The sequence below is a fragment of the Castor canadensis genome, chromosome 2, assembly GCF_047511655.1.
Source record: "Castor canadensis chromosome 2, mCasCan1.hap1v2, whole genome shotgun sequence".
In the NCBI taxonomy this organism is placed as follows: domain Eukaryota; kingdom Metazoa; phylum Chordata; class Mammalia; order Rodentia; family Castoridae; genus Castor; species Castor canadensis.
Window position 1 is genome coordinate 176,690,477 of NC_133387.1, and position 16,780 is coordinate 176,707,256.

Sequence of the window (16,780 nt, forward strand, 5' to 3'; positions counted from 1 at the left end):
ACCATAAAGACAAATGACATTATATCACTAGCAAGAAAATGCATGGATCTAGTGATCATCATGGTAAGTGACATAAACCAGACCGAAATGACAAGTATCTAATGCTTTCTTTCATATGTGGAACCTAGTCTTTAGAAATGAATAGCAGGAATGTAAAGCAGGTGCTGTTTGGGGATGGGTATCAAAGAGAGAAGTAAAGTCGAAAGGGAAGAGTAAAGAGGGAGTGAATATTATAAAAATACTTAAGCCCATGTATGAAAACAGAACTATAAAATCTGCTGAAATTGTGTCATGAAGAGGGTAGTGTGGCAACAGGGAGTAAGAGAGGGGGTGAATTTGATCAAGGTGCATTATACCCTCAGATCCTGATGGAGTGCCGTAGCCAGCAGCCTCAGCCTGGGAGTCCCAACCGCTTTCAATGGAGGAGAAACCCAGACAGCCACATGTTCAGCACCATCACAGCCACCGCCATCCACACCACACCCCCAAAAGCAGCCCCAGCAGCAGTCACATCACCACCACCGGTATTAATTCTACAACTGTAGTCACAACCACCACCATCACCAGCAGCCTCACCAATACCTCCAGCATGTTGGTGAGGGCAGACTCAAGGCCCAGCCAAAGCCATTGAAACAGGAGCAGAAACACCTTCCAGCAGCAACAGGAAATGCCAAAAAAGAAAACAGACTTTGGTGAAATAAATGGTAATGCTGGAGAAAAGGAAATATCTTTAAAAAGCCTCGGTTCTGATGAAGTTACTCATCCTATTTCCAGGGTCCTCAATGGCAACCAACAAGTTGTAGATATAAGCCTAAAGTAGACTGTAAAGGCTGACACTTTGGAGAAGCAGGAATTAAAACTAAGAATTTCCTTCAGAAAAACAATATGGACAAAAGGAATGGGAAGTCTTATGAAAATAAGTCTGGAGAGAATCAATTTGTAGCTGACTGCAGCAATTCCATATGGTGTTGTAACAAATAATTCAGGCTATATTACTGAAGGTTATATGGGCAAAGAGCAGATAATGATGGTAGTGGATCTAAGAGTGGCTATACCACTTCTAAAGAAAGGAAAGCTAGGTGCAATGGTGCCAAGGATTGTGAAAACCTTTATTTAGTGCAGGACAAAGAAATGAAGCAAGAGACTAGTGTCCCATGGGGACTTGAAGCTTTCAAGCCTGACTATAGTGAACAAAAGGGAAATCGAGTAGAATGCTCCAAGCCTGTTTGGAAGTGTGAAACTGGGCCTGGCAGAACGAGTTGAGGAAAACCTGCTGTGGGCAATATGCTTCACAAAAGCTCAGATATTAAATGTGCTGTGAGCAGCAAAAAGTTTTATGATCAGCCCAAAGGAAAGCATGCTTCAGCTGCTGCCTCCAAAGAGGACTCATGGATCTTATTTAAACCACCCCCAGTTTTTCCAGTGGACAAGAGTGGTTCTAAAATAGTTCTTAAAATAAAGTATGGCAGCAAAGTTAAGGAAAACCTCAACAATACTGTAGAGAACTCTTCCATGTCACTATCTTCATCTTCATCCTCTTCATCATCTACTGGGGAAACTCAAACCCAATCTTCAAGCCGGTTATCCCAGGTCCCTATGTCAGTGCTGAAATCTTACATCTGCCAACGTTTCTAATGGGCCTGTTTTAGCAGAGACTAATGCAAGTGTGTATCCTCCAGGGGGTCAGCCACTGTTAACTATTGCTGATAATACTGTAACACCCATCTCTTCTGGGGCTGATTCAGTTCTCCAGGACATTAGTCTAACTTCAGCAGCTGTTGAACAAATTCAGTCTAGCCTTTTTATCTACCCTTCAAATATGCAAACTGTGTTATTGAGCACAGCACAAGTAGATCTGCCCTCTCAGACAGATCAGTGAAACCTGGGTGATATCTTCCAGAATCAGTGGGGTTTTTCACTTATAAATGAGCTCAGAGCTGGCCCTGAGACTATTGTCAGAAAGTCATCAGATCATAAAGTGATGGAGGTGACATTTCAAGACTATCCTGCCACTTTGGTTTCACAGGGTACTGAAATAATCCCCTCAGCAACTGAACATTCCATGTTTCCAAGGCTTATGAGTGGAGACATGGACTAGTCCTCAAGTTCTGAAAGTGGAACCATATCCTTGGAACCCAGTCATATAGGTGACCTGCAAAATGCAGACACCAGTAGCAATGGTGCTATAGTGTTTTTCTCAAAGGTCTATGAGATAGAAAATCAAAATCCTTGGCCTCTCCTGTGAACACTTTATTAGGTTCTGCCAAAGAACAGAAATAACAGAGAGGCTTAGAAAGAAATGATAGCTGTGGTTCTTTTGACCTGAGGGTTGCTACTATATATCACACTAAAGGTAATTCATTTTCTAAAAAAACAAAAAACTGGTACATTGTACGTGTCCGTGGAAGTATCACAATGAAACATCTTTGTTCACCTAATATATACTAATAAAAAAGATCGCATTATCCACAAACAGCTGCAATAATTTCATTTCTTCATTTCCCATTTCTGTGGTTTTATCTCCTCTTCCCAATTGCTTTAACTGGAACCTCCTAGTGTCGGTTGAACAGAAGTGCCAAGCGTGGGCATCCCTGTCCTGTTTGGGATCTTAGAGCAAAGGCTTTCAACGTTTAATACTGAATATGATATTAGCTGTGGGCTTATCCTGTATGGTCTTTATTGTGTTCAGGTACATTCCTTTTATAACTATTTCTCACAACCTGCATGAGCAGGTCCCTTGACCTGACTGGGAGTGACTGGGGATTGAGAAAAAAAACACAGACAGACATATAGAAAGGTGGGATTGGATGGGTCTGATACTCCTGATGGGACATGCTGGCAACATCTCCCACCCCCAAGCTCATTTATTTATTTATACAGCATGCATGGGAATTTGGGGTGAAATGCAGGTCGAATTCTCATGGGTCCAGTCGTGTGGGTGGCAGGAACAGCACAGCTGTGGTATGTTGTTATTTACTACAGACTATCCTGACTGGGTCAGCATGTCCTGTTTTTCTTGTAAGGCAGCCCTGCTGAACCTTGCTTACCTCCGGGGCCTTGCCTTCTCAGCACAAATGACCTTTGTCACAGCTTTACTCACGTCAAACTTTCTTCTCAGTCTACTTAGTTACTGGTCCCCCACACCTAATTCTTTTAAAATTATTTGTCATAAAAGGACATTGAATTTTGTGAAATAATTTTCTTCATCTAATGAGATAATTATATAAATTTGGTCATTCATTCTTTTTTTGTTTCACTTTTATTAATATGCTTACATTGGATCATGTTTTGCATCCTATGTATAAAATTCACTTGGTCATGGTAAACTGTCTATTTTATACCTTGTTTCATTTTATACATTTAGTTTCATTGTATTTTTTGAGAATGTTTATTTTATTAAGCTGAAGGATGTTGACCTGACCTTTTATCACTTGTAACATCCTTGTCTGGTTTTGATATTAGTAATACTGGCTTTATAAGATGAATTAGGCAGTATTCCTTTCTCTTTGATTTTTTTTTGGAAAAGTTTGTAAAAAATCAGCATTATTACTTTATATATTAGGTAGAATTTACTGGTGAAGACATCACATCCTGAAAGTTTAGTTTTAGAAGTCATTTTATCAATGTTTCAATCACCTTATTGATTATTGGTCTATGTAGGTTTTCCTAATTCTGCATGATTCAGTCTTAGTAAATTACACGTGCCCAGAAATTCATCCTTTTATCATTTATCCAATTTGTTGATTTATCTTAAGGTGTTTCCTCTCATGTTTTCCTGTAGCAATTTTAAAAATTCAGGTATTTTCTTAAGGTCTTTGATCCATTTTTTTTTCATTTTTCTTTTATTATTCATATGTGCATACAAGGCTTGGTTCATTTCTCCCCCCTGCCCCCACTCCCTCCCTTACCACCCACTCCACCCCCTCCCGCTACCCCCCCTCAATACCCAGCAGAAACTATTTTGCCCTTATTTCTAATTTTGTTGTAGAGAGAGTATAAGCAATAATAGGAAGGAACAAGGGGTTTTGCTGGTTGAGATAAGGATAGCTATACAGGGCATTGACTCACATTGATTTCCTGTGCGTGGGTGTTACCTTCTAGGTTAATTCTTTTTGATCTAACCTTTTCTCTAGTACCTGTTCCCCTTTTCCTATTGGCCTCAGTTGCTTTAAGGTATCTGCTTTAGTTTCTCTGCGTTAAGGGCAACAAATGCTAGCTAGTTTTTTAGGTGTCTTACCTATCCTCACCCCTCCCTTGTGTGCTCTCACTTTTATCATGTGCTCATAGTCCAATCCCCTTGTTGTGTTTGCCCTTGATCTAATGTCCACATATGAGGGAGAACATATGATTTTTGGTTTTTTGAGCCAGGCTAACCTCACTCAGAATGATGTTCTCCAATTCCATCCATTTACCAGCGAATGATAACATTTCGTTCTTCTTCATGGCTGCATAAAATTCCATTGTGTATAGATACCACATTTTCTTAATCCATTCGTCAGTGCTGGGACATCTTTGCTGTTTCCATAACTTGGCTATTGTGAATAGTGCTGCAATAAACATGGATGTGCAGGTGCCTCTGGAGTAACAGTCTTTTGGGTATATTCCCAAGAGTGGTATTGCTGGATCAAATGGTAGATCGATGTCCAGCTTTTTAAGTAGCCTCCAAATTTTTTTCCAGAGTGGTTGTACTAGTCTACATTTCCGCCAACAGTGTAAGAGGGTTCCTTTTTCCCCCGCATCCTCGCCAACACCTGTTGTCGGTGGTGTTGCTGATGATGGCTATTCTAACAGGGGTGAGGTGGAATCTTAGCGTGGTTTTAATTTGCATTTCCTTTATTGCTAGAGATGGTGAGCACTTTTTCATGTGTTTTTTGGCCATTTGAATTTCTTCTTTAGAGAAAGTTCTGTTTAGTTCACTTGCCCATTTCTTTATTGGTTCATTAGTTTTGGGAGAATTTAGTATTTTAAGTTCCCTGTATATTACGGTTATCAGTCCTTTGTCTGATGTATAATTGGCAAATATTTTCTCCCACTCTCTGGGTGTTCTCCTCAGTTTAGAGACCATTTCTTTTGATGAACAGAAGCTTTTTAGTTTTATGAGGTCCCATTTGTCTATGCTATCTCTTAGTTGCTGTGCTGCTGGGGTTTCATTGAGAAAGTTCTTACCTATACCTACTAACTCCAGAGTATTTCCTACTCTTTCTTGTATCAACTTAAGAGTTTGGGGTCTAATATTAAGATCCTTGATCCATTTTGAGTTAATCTTGATCCATTTTTAATTGAGTTTTGTATGGAGTGAGATACAGGGATTTAGTTTTTGTCTTCTACACATAAACATCCAGTTTATCCAGCACCATGTACTAACCTGACTTCCTTTTGCCTAATATATGTTTTTGACAACTTTATAGAGAATCACAATAGTCCTGAATGCTAGCCCATAAGCATAAGTTTCTGGTTTCACGAGCAAACTCAGATTATGGCTCTGTAGTATAGTTTGAAATAGGTATTGTTTTACCTTGTATCATTGCTCTTTTGCACAAGATTGTATTGGCTATTTAGGGACTCTTGTCCTTATATATGAATTTTAGTGTTGATTTTGCTATTTCTCAGACAAACCTCCTTGGAATTTTTGGTGAGGTTTATACAGAATCTGTATACTGCTTTTAGTAATATGGTCATTTTTCACAATATTAATGCTGACAATCAATGAACATAGGAGAGTTTCATTTTTTTTATGTCTTATTTCATCTATTTCTTTGTAGTTTTTATTTTAAAGGGTTTATGACTCCTTGATTAGCGTTAAATGCTCTGTATTTCATTCTTGAAGTCATTGTTATTGTGATTGTTTTATCAACTACTTTCTTATTGGATTAATTATTGGAGTATAAAAGAACTACTGATTTTTTGTATGTTGGGTTTCTTTCCTGCTTCTATTCTGTATTTGTTTATCAGATTTGAAATTTTTCTGGTGTAGTCTTTACAACCATCTAAATACAGGTTCATGTCATCATCAAGTGGCTATATTTGACTTCTTCCCTCCCCATTTTCTTCACATTTATTTCTTTTTACCTTTTACTTTTTCCTTTTCTTTTTTTCTCTTTGTCAATATGGAAGCTTGAACTTGGCCTCGTGCCTGAGAGGCAGGTGCTTTATCACTTCAGTCATGGCCATAGCCTTAGTTATTTTTTGATTTAATTATTTTTCTGGTAGGTTCTCCTGTTCGTGCCCTGGCTGGCTTAGACCAGGATTCTCCTGTCCACAGCCTCCCATGTAGCTGGAATCACAGGTGCATTCTTCCCTGCCTGGCTCTCTGGTTGAGACTGGGTCCCACTAACATTTGCTTGAGCTGGTCTGGAAATCAGAATCCTTCCCATGTCAAAATCCTGAGTATCTTGTGTTACCTGTGTGAACCCCCATGTCTGGCTTCCATTTTATTTCATTCTCTTTCTGTGTTGTTCTAGCTAAAAATTCCAATTCTGTATTGACTATGAACAATCTCCTTCCTGATTTTAGTGGAAATGCTTTCACTATTTGCCTATTCATTATGGTCTTGGATATGGGTTTGTCATATCTAGCTTTTACTATGTTGTGTTGTGAACCTTCCATTCCTAGTTTATTGTGGGATTTTACCATGAAGGGTTGGTAAATTTTTTCAATTTTTTTGTTCTTTTTTGCATCATTAAGAAGATTGTGTGACTTTTGTCATTGATTCTGTTTTATGTGCTGTATTACATTTATTGGTTTGTCTATGTTGACCCATTCATACATCTTTTAGTTGGAGTTGTGTATATTAATTGTACAAAGTGAGTGATTTCATTGTGATACACCCATTTATGCATATAATGTACTTTGATCATGTTCGTATTCTTAACTACTGTTTCTTAGCCCCCTCTTCCTCTTCTTTTTTCCCCTCCCATTCTACCTCATGGTATTCCCCCTTTTACTTTCACAACGTTGTTTTCTCTTTTTAAACCTAGCTTCTATAGATTGGAGAAAAACTGCAATGCCTGTCTTTGTGTGATTAGCTTATTGCACTTGACATGATGATCTCCAGTGCCATCAATTTTCCAGCAAATGACATAATATCATTCTTCTATATGGCTTAGTTAAACTCCATTGTATATTTATATCAGTTTTTCTTTGTCTATTCATCTGTTTCTGGACATCTAGATTGGTTCTACAGTATGATTCTTTGTGTAGTGTCATAGTAAACACGTGTGGGCAGGTATCTCTGTAATAAATGACTTTGACTCTTCAGATTATATATGAAATGTGTTATGACTACATTTTATGGAAGGTCTATTTTCAGATTTTTAGGAACTTCCACACTGATTTCGATTATTACATTTGTTGATCTATTAATGTGTTATTCAAATAAGTCAGAAAATATTTCAGTGTAGATGCCTACATTCATGTTCTTTAAGGATTTTGATCTGTGATTTTCTTTTTTGGTGTGTTCTTATTCAGTTTTGTTATCAGCAATTATACCTTCATTGAATGAATTTGAAAGCTTCTTTTTTTATTTTGAGGATTAGTTTGAGGAACGTTACTTCTTCTTTAAAGATCTGTCAAGGTACAAGAATGAATATATCCTGTCCTGGAATTTTATTTGTTTGGAGACTTTTTCTTACTGTGATAATCTCATTATTTATTACTGATTTGTTTATATTTTAATCATCTTGGCTCTATTTTGATAGGCCCTATGTTCCTAGAAATTTATCGATTTCTTCTACATTGTCTAATTTATTGGAACAGAAGTTTTCTAAATAATCCCTACAGATTTTCATTTTTTTCTTAAGTAGTGCCTGTTGTAATATGCCCCCTTTTCTCTCTAGTTCTATAGGTTCACATTTCCTCTCTGTTTCTTTTGGCAGTTTTGATAAGATTTTGTCAATCTCATTAAAACTTTCAAAGAACCAATTCTTTATTTCATTGAACTTTGTATTATTCTTTTGGCTTCAATTTCAATGGTTTCAGCTTAGATTTCTTTTCTTTACTACTCCTGGGCTTTGTTTTGTTTGCTCTTCTTTTCCTAAAACTCTGAGATGCATTTTTAGGTGTTTTATTTGAGAACTCTCTTTTAATTAAAAAACTCGTAACTATAAACTTCTACATTAAAACTGCCTCTAATGTATCTAACCAATTCTGATAATTTGTATTTCCATTGTCACTTGATTTTAGAAATTTCTTGATTTCCATCATGACTTTTTCAGTGACCCACTGATCATTCAAAATTATGTTGTTGGACTTCAATTTGTTCATATAATGTCTGCAGTTTCTTTTGCTGTTGAGTTCTATTTTTATTCCAGTATTATCTGACAACACACCAAAAATTTTTTCTATTCTTTTGTATTGGTTGAGATTTTCTTTTTAGCTTGAAATGTGACTTATTTTGGAGAAAGCTCAGCGAGATGCTGAAAAGAATGTGTATTCCATAATAGTTGGATGGAATATTGTTTAAATGTCTGTTAAGTCCATTTGTCCTATATTGTAGCTTATCTCTCAGGTTTCTTGATTGATTTATTTTCTAGATGACCTACCTATGGGTGAGAGAGTGGTTTGTAAGTCACTCACTGTTATTGTGGTAGAGGCTTTCTGTCTCTTTATATGCAGTAGTATTTGTATTATAAAATTAGATGCAATAACTATCACTTTCAAACCTTATGTAACTTGATGTGTTGTTCTTTTACCAATTTTTAGTGAGTTTTTTGCTCTTCTGACAAGTTTTGACTTGAATAGTTTGAGATTCTGTACCTGAGTTCTTCCTTTGACATCAAAAATAATCAAGTTTGGGCTTAGCATGAAAAGAATGTGTGTAATAGAAAACAGAAGAAATGTTTCAATATTTAAACAGTGAAAAGGGGTAAAGCAGGAAAAAATTGGAGAGTGAGGGCCATAATTGCAACAAAAAAGTAAGAGAAGGATTATCTCTCTATCTATCATCTCTCTAGATATTTTTATTTTTTTGTTTATGTATATTACTTTTGCTCTCAACACACTCCTACACACATATGTATATTTGCACACACATATCAATCTCCAATCAGCAAATATCATAAATATCTTAGCAATAATAGTAAAAATTTAAAAGAAAGGCATTTTCTAGGCTGTTTTGGTCATATAATCAAGAGCATATATGCACTACCTTTTCTAATCTCCACTTGTTTCTGTGTCTTCTTGGCCTATGCACCCATTGGAGAAAGCAAAGGGTGAGAGAGTTTTACCTCTTCCTCTGATTTTTATGATGCTCAGCAGTAGGCCAATGGGAATACTTTGGGATCAGACATGGTGAGAATAACTTTCAGTCCCTGCTTCTTAGTACAAGTAGTGTGGAACCAAAGTTCCCTCCACTGGAGTTTACATCAGACAGATAAACTCTACATAATCCCAGGGCATGGCTAGTATCAAGCACTATTGTGGGCCTGGATCTCAGATTCCACAGTGAAGCCACCCAAAGGGTGAGGCAACTAACAGTATTAGGTGGAAAGTCCTATGCTGTCCACCAGCCACTCTAGTTTTTCTGAGGTGCCATTCCTGATGGCAACCCTGTCTGGCTGCCCAGTTTCCTAACCCTTTTTAGCTGACTTACAGAGCTGCCAGTCAAAAAGTGGAAAGTGAGTTTCATTGCTTTTCCTGTGTGTGACTCAAATTCCACTACATATATTTTTCAATGAACTTTCATTTGTTACATTCTGTTGGGGCCTCACTTGGTCACAAGGTAGATGCTGTCTGGGACACTACGGCAATAATTGATGTGAGTTCTAGTTGAAAGTAGAATGTAGGGTCTTGTTTTCAAAGAGACAAATCTTGGGTGCAACTTTCTTAAGTTGGTTCCCAAGTATAGCACCAGGCTTTTACCTTGAAACACAGAATACTTCTCAAGTGTGAGCATGTGGTTTAGCTCCCTGATCAGCTAAGTACAGATGCATTTCTGTTCTGTGTCTGTGTCTGTGTCAATTTTTCCTTACTAGGTCTCCACTGTTGCTCCTCCCCTTTGTCATGACACTTGACGACTTGGGCTTACTGCTAATGTGCTGTTTTTGCCCTCTATTCCAATAACTAGAGTCTCTGCTTTTTTCCAAGTCTTCATTTGTTCAATATTAAACTTCTCTGAATAATTCAATCAGCTACCTCACTAAGAATTTTTTTCCTGGCTGATTTGAATCTGAGCTATTGAGAAGCTGGAAAGGGTGCCTTGTTACTAATCTGCCATCTTGGCTTCTCTTGCTAGTTGTTTTATTCTTTTACTTATTTATTGTCTAACTTCTTACTTCATGCATGTATGGTTTCACAAATTTTATTTAAGTCTTAAGCATTTATTCTTATAATTTATTGAAATTCACTGTTGGGAACTAAAAGCCACAGCCCGACATGGTCCCTGTGACTTAGCAGCATTCCGAAAATGTCGGAATCTACAGTTGCACCATGCCTCTATCATGGTGAGAAGGAACGCTAAATGATTTCCCTTGACTGAAAAGAAGTTTAACTTAGTCAAAGACACTGGCAGTAAGAATACAAGATGGCAAAAACAGAAAGGTTGTAACTAAGTCAGAGTGTTTTGATATTTAAGTCTCTTCCTCCTTTTTACAAAGCTTGCTGAGAAAAATAAAATTTTGCCAGTTGGTCATCAGCCTGTTGGCCCTCTCGATATGTGTTTTGTCATTCCCTTCCTGAGTGAGTGAGACCCTTTGTGTGTCCTATCTTCTTCTGGAAATTCACTAAGATCATCCATCTTTGCATGGTGTTTCAGAGAGTTCCATTCCTTTAGGTTCATCACTTCAGCATTATTAATTACTTTTTTTTTCATTTTTCTTTTATTATTCATATGTGCATACAAGGCTTGGTTCATTTCTCCCCCCTGCCCCCACCCCCTCCCTTACCACCCACTCCACCCCCTCCCGCTCCCCCCCCTCAATATCCAGCAGAAACTATTTTGCCCTTATCTCTAATTTTGTTGTAGAGAGAGTATAGGCAATAATAGGAAGGAACAAGGGTTTTTGCTGGTTGAGATAAGGATAGCTATACAGGGCATTGACTCACATTGATTTCCTGTGCGTGGGTGTTACCTTCTAGGTTAATTCTTTTTGATCTAACCTTTTCTCTAGTACCTGTTCCCCTTTTCCTATTGGCCTCAGTTGCTTTAAGGTATCTGCTTTAGTTTCTCTGCGTTATGGGCAACAAATGCTAGCTAGTTTTTAGGTGTCTTACCTATCCTCACCCCTCCCTTGTGTGCTCTCACTTTTATCATGTGCTCATAGTCCAATCCCCTTGTTGTGTTTGCCCTTGATCTAATGTCCACATATGAGGGAGAACATATGATTTTTGGTTTTTTGAGCCAGGCTAACCTCACTCAGAATGATGTTCTCCAATTCCATCCATTTACCAGCGAATGATAACATTTCGTTCTTCTTCATGGCTGCATAAAATTCCATTGTGTATAGATACCACATTTTCTTAATCCATTCGTCAGTGCTGGGGCATCTTGGCTGTTTCCATAACTTGGCTATTGTGAATAGTGCCGCAATAAACATGGATGTGCAGGTGCCTCTGGAGTAACAGTCTTTTGGGTATATTCCCAAGAGTGGTATTGCTGGATCAAATGGTAGATCGATGTCCAGCTTTTTAAGTAGCCTCCAAATTTTTTTCCAGAGTGGTTTTACTAGTCTACATTCCCACCAACAGTGTAAGAGGGTTCCTTTTTCCCCGCATCCTCGCCAACACCTGTTGTTGGTGGTGTTGCTGATGATGGCTATTCTAACAGGGGTGAGGTGGAATCTTAGCGGGGTTTTAATTTGCATTTCCTTTATTGCTAGAGATGGTGAGCATTTTTTCATGTGTTTTCTGGCCATTTGAATTTCTTCTTTTGAGAAAGTTCTGTTTAGTTCACTTGCCCATTTCTTTATTGGTTCATTAGTTTTGGGAGAATTTAGTTTTTTTTTTTTTTCAGTAGTAAATTTGGGTTTATTTGTATGCTAGTGAGTTTTCATGCTGTGTGTAAAACACAGAGTAGAGGAAGCACCAGACAAATTCTGCTTACTTTGCTTGTATGCAGCTACCCTGCTCATGACACCTAGGAACAGCTGGCTGTTAGTCCTGACACTCCCAGATGTTTCTTGAGGGATCTTGAGTGCATTACACTCCTTTTGGAATAAGGGTTTGGCTTTAAGTTCCCATTTATAGCTCTGTAGATGCAAACATCCTTTCACAACTGACTTCTGCTCTTTGCCGGTCCTCTGTCACGATGTGAGGAAGTGGTTTGTTCTGCAAGCTGCCCAGAAAATGCCAACGTCTGAGGTGTCATTTCTTTGTGCAGAACCTCTTTAAGCTCAGTCACAAGTCCAGAGGCTTTGGACATAGCTGAGAAGGATCACTTCTGTCTCCTGATTTGCCCGAATATGTGCCTTGCTTCTTTTTTTTTTTTTTCATTTTTCTTTTATTATTCATATGTGCATACAAGGCTTGGTTCAATTCTCCCCCCTGCCCCCACCCCCACCCTTACCACACACTCCGCCACCTGCCGCTCCCCCCCTCAATACCCAGCAGAAACTATTTTGCCCTTATCTCTAATTTTGTTGTAGAGAGAGTACAGGCAATAATAGGAAGGTACAAGGGGTTTTGCTGGTTGAGATAAGGATAGCTATACAGGGCATTGACTCACATTGATTTCCTGTGCGTGGGTGTTACCTTCTAGGTTAATTCTTTTTGATCTAACCTTTTCTCTAGTTCCTGGTCCCCTTTTCCTATTGGCCTCAGTTGCTTTAAGGTATCTGCTTTAGTTTCTCTGCATTAAGGGCAACAAATGCTAGCTAGTTTTTTAGGTGTCTTACCTATCCTCACCCCTCCCTTGTGTGCTCTTGCTTTTGTCATGTGCTCATAGTCCAATCCCCTTGTTGTGTTTGCCCTTGATCTAATGTCCACATATGAGGGAGAACATACGATTTTTGGTCTTTCAAGCCAGGCTAACCTCACTCAGAATGATGTTCTCCAATTCCATCCATTTACCAGCGAATGATAACATTTCGTTCTTCTTCATGGCTGCATAAAATTCCATTATGTATAGATACCACATTTTCTTAATCCATTCGTCAGTGCTGGGGCATCTTGGCTGTTTCCATAACTTGGCTATTGTGAATAATGCCGCAATAAACATGGATGTGCAGGTGCCTCTGGAGTAACAGTCTTTTGGGTATATCCCCAAGAGTGGTATTGCTGGATCAAATGGTAGATCGATGTCCAGCTTTTTAAGTAGCCTCCAAATTTTTTTCCAGAGTGGTTGTACTAGTCTACATTCCCACCAACAGTGTAAGAGGGTTCCTTTTTCCCCCGCATCCTCGCCAACACCTGTTGTTGGTGGTGTTGCTGATGATGGCTATTCAAACAGGGGTGAGGTGGAATCTTAGTGTCGTTTTAATTTGCATTTCCTTTATTGCTAGAGATGGTGAGCATTTTTTCATGTGTTTTCTGGCCATTTGAATTTCTTCTTTTGAGAAAGTTCTGTTTAGTTCACATGCCCATTTCTTTATTGGTTCATTAGTTTTGGGAGAATTTAGTTTTTTAAGTTCCCTATATATTCTGGTTATCAGTCCTTTGTCTGATGTATAATTGGCAAATATTTTCTCCCACTCTCTGGGTGTTCTCTTCAGTTTAGGGACCATTTCTTTTGATGAACAGAAGCTTTTTAGTTTTATGAGGTCCCATTTATCTATGCTATCTCTTAGTTGCTGTGCTGCTGGGGTTTCATTGAGAAACTTCTTACCTATACCTACTAACTCCACAGTATTTCCTACTCTTTCTTGTATCAACTTAAGAGTTTGGGGTCTGATATTAAGATCCTTGATCCATTTTGAGTTAATCTTGGTATAGGGTGATATACATGGATCTAGTTTCAGTTTTTTGCAGACTGCTAACCAGTTTTCCCAGCAGTTTTTGTTGAAGAGGCTGCTATTTCTCCATCGTATATTTTTAGCTCCTTGGTCAAAGATAAGTTGCTCATAGTTGTGTGGCTTCATATCTGGATCCTCTATTCTGTTCCACTGGTCTTCATGTCTGTTTTTGTGCCAGTACCATGCTGTTTTTATTGTTATTGCTTTGTAATATAGTTTGAAGTCAGGTATTGTGATACCTCCTCCATTGTTCTTTTGACTGAGTATTGCCTTGGCTATTCATGGCCTCTTGTGTTTCCATATAAATTTCACAGTAGATTTTTCAATCTCTTTGATGAATGTCATTGGAATTTTGATGGGAATTGCATTAAACATGTAGATTACTTTGGGGAGTATCGACATTTTTACTATGTTGATTCTACCAATCCATGAGCATGGGAGATCTCTCCACTTTCTATAGTCTTCCTCAATCTCTTTCTTCAGAAGTGTATAGTTTTCCTTGTAGAGGTCTTTCACATCTTTTGTTAGGTTTACACCTAGGTATTTGATTTTTTTTGAGGCTATTGTAAATGGAATTGTTTTCATACATTCTTTTTCCGTTTGCTCATTGTTAGTGTATAGAAATGCTAATGATTTTTCTATGTTGATTTTATATCCTGCTACCTTGCTATAGCTATTGATGATGTCTAGAAGCTTCTGAGTAGAGTTTTTTGGGTCTTTAAGGTATAGGATCATGTCGTCTGCAAATAGGGATATTTTGACAGTTTCTTTACCTATTTGTATTCCTTTTATTCCTTCTTCTTGCCTAATTGCTCTGGCTAGGAATTCCAGTACTATGTTGAATAGGAGTGGAGATAGTGGGCATCCTTGTCTGGTTCCTGATTTTAGAGGGAATGGTTTTAATTTTTCTCCGTTAAGTATAATGCTGGCTGTACGTTTGTCATATATAGCTTTTATAATGTTGAGGAACTTTCCTTCTATTCCTAGTTTTCTTAGAGCTTTTATCATGAAATGATGTTGGATCTTATCAAAAGCTTTTTCTGCATCTATTGAGATGATCAAGTGCTTTTTGTCTTTGCTTCTGTTAATGTGGTTTATTACATTTATTGATTTTCGTATGTTGAACCACCCCTGCATCACTGGGATGAAGCCTACCTGGTCGTGGTGAATAATCTTTTTGATGTGTTGCTGAATTCGATTTGCCATTATTTTGTTGAGGATTTTTGCATCAATGTTCATTAAGGAGATTGGCCTATAGTTCTCCTTTTTGGAGGTGTCTTTGCCTGGTTTTGGGATAAGTGTAATACTGGCTTCATAAAATGTGTTTGGCAGTTTTCCTTCCCTTTCTATTTCATGGAACAGTTTAAGGAGGGTTGGTATCAGTTCTTCTTTAAAGGTCTGATAGAATTCAGCAGAGAATCCATCAGGTCCTGGACTTTTCTTTTTGGGGAGACTCTTGATTGCTGCTTCAATTTCATTTTGTGTTATAGGTCTATTCAGGTGATTAATTTGCTCTTGGTTCAGTTTTGGATGATCATATGTATCTATAAATCTGTCCATTTCTTTTAGATTTTCAAATTTATTTGAATATAGGTTCTCAAAGTAGTCTCTGATGATTTCCTGGACTTCCATGGTGTTTGTTGTTATCTCCCCTTTTGCATTCCTGAATCTACTAATTTGGGTTTTTTCTCTCCTCATTTTAGTCAGGTTTGCCAGGGGTCTATCGATCTTGTTTATTTTTTCAAAGAACCAACTTTTTGTTTCATTAATTCTTTGTATGGTTTTTTTGGTTTCTATTTTGTTGATTTCAGCTCTTATTTTTATTATTTCTCTCCTTCTATTTGTTTTGGGATTTGCTTGTTCTTGTTTTTCTAGGAGTTTGAGATGTATCATTAGGTCATTGATTTGGGATCTTTCCATCTTTTTAATATATGCACTCATGGCTATAACTTTTCCTCTCAAGACTGCCTTAGCTGTGTCCCATAGGTTCCAGTAGGTTGTGTTTTCATTTTCATTGGCTTCTAGGAACTTTTTAATTTCCTCTTTTATTGCATCAATGATCCATTTTTCATTAAGTAATGAGTTATTTAGCTTCCAGCTGTTTGCATGTTTTTTGTCTTTACTTTTGTTGTTGAGTTCTACTTTTACTGCATTGTGGTCAGATAGTATGCATGGTATTATTTCTATTTTCTTATATTTGCTGAGGCTTGCTTTGTGCCCTAGGATATGATCTATTTTGGAGAAGGTTCCATGGGCTGCTGAGAAGAATGTATATTGTGTAGAGGTTGGATGAAATGTTCTGTAGACATCTACTAGGTCCACTTGATCTATTGCATATTTTAGATCTTGGATTTCTTTATTGAGTTTTTGTTTTGATGACCTATCTATTGATGATAATGGAGTGTTAAAGTCTCCCACAACCACTGTGTTGGTGTTTATATATGCTTTTAGGTCTTTCAGGGTATGTTTGATGAAATTGGGTGCGTTGACATTGGGTGCGTACAGATTGATGATTATTATTTCCTTTTGGTCTATTTCCCCTTTTATTAGTATGGAATGTCCTTCTTTATCTCGTTTGATCAATGTAGGTTTGAAGTCTACTTTGTCAGAGATAAGTATTGCTACTCCTGCTTGTTTTCGGGGGCCATTGGCTTGGTAAATCTTCTTCCAGCCTTTCATCCTAAGCATATGCTTATTTCTGTCGGTGAGATGAGTCTCCTGTAAGCAACAAATTGTTGGATCTTCTTTTTTAATCCATTTTGTCAAACGGTGTCTTTTGATGGGTGAATTAAGTCCATTAACATTAAGTGTTAGTACTGATAGGTATGTGGTGATTCCTGCCATTTAGTTGTCTTAGTTGTTTGAAGGTTTGATTGTGTGTACCTAACTTGATGTTA

General features: G+C 37.8%; 1 pseudogene; it reads left to right on the plus strand.

Annotated features, from left to right (window-relative positions):
* The first annotated feature begins 418 nt into the window (after window positions 1-418).
* Window positions 419-2,448, plus strand: LOC109680134 (FMR1-interacting protein NUFIP2 pseudogene; annotated as a pseudogene).
* Window positions 2,449-16,780: the final 14,332 nt, after the last annotated feature.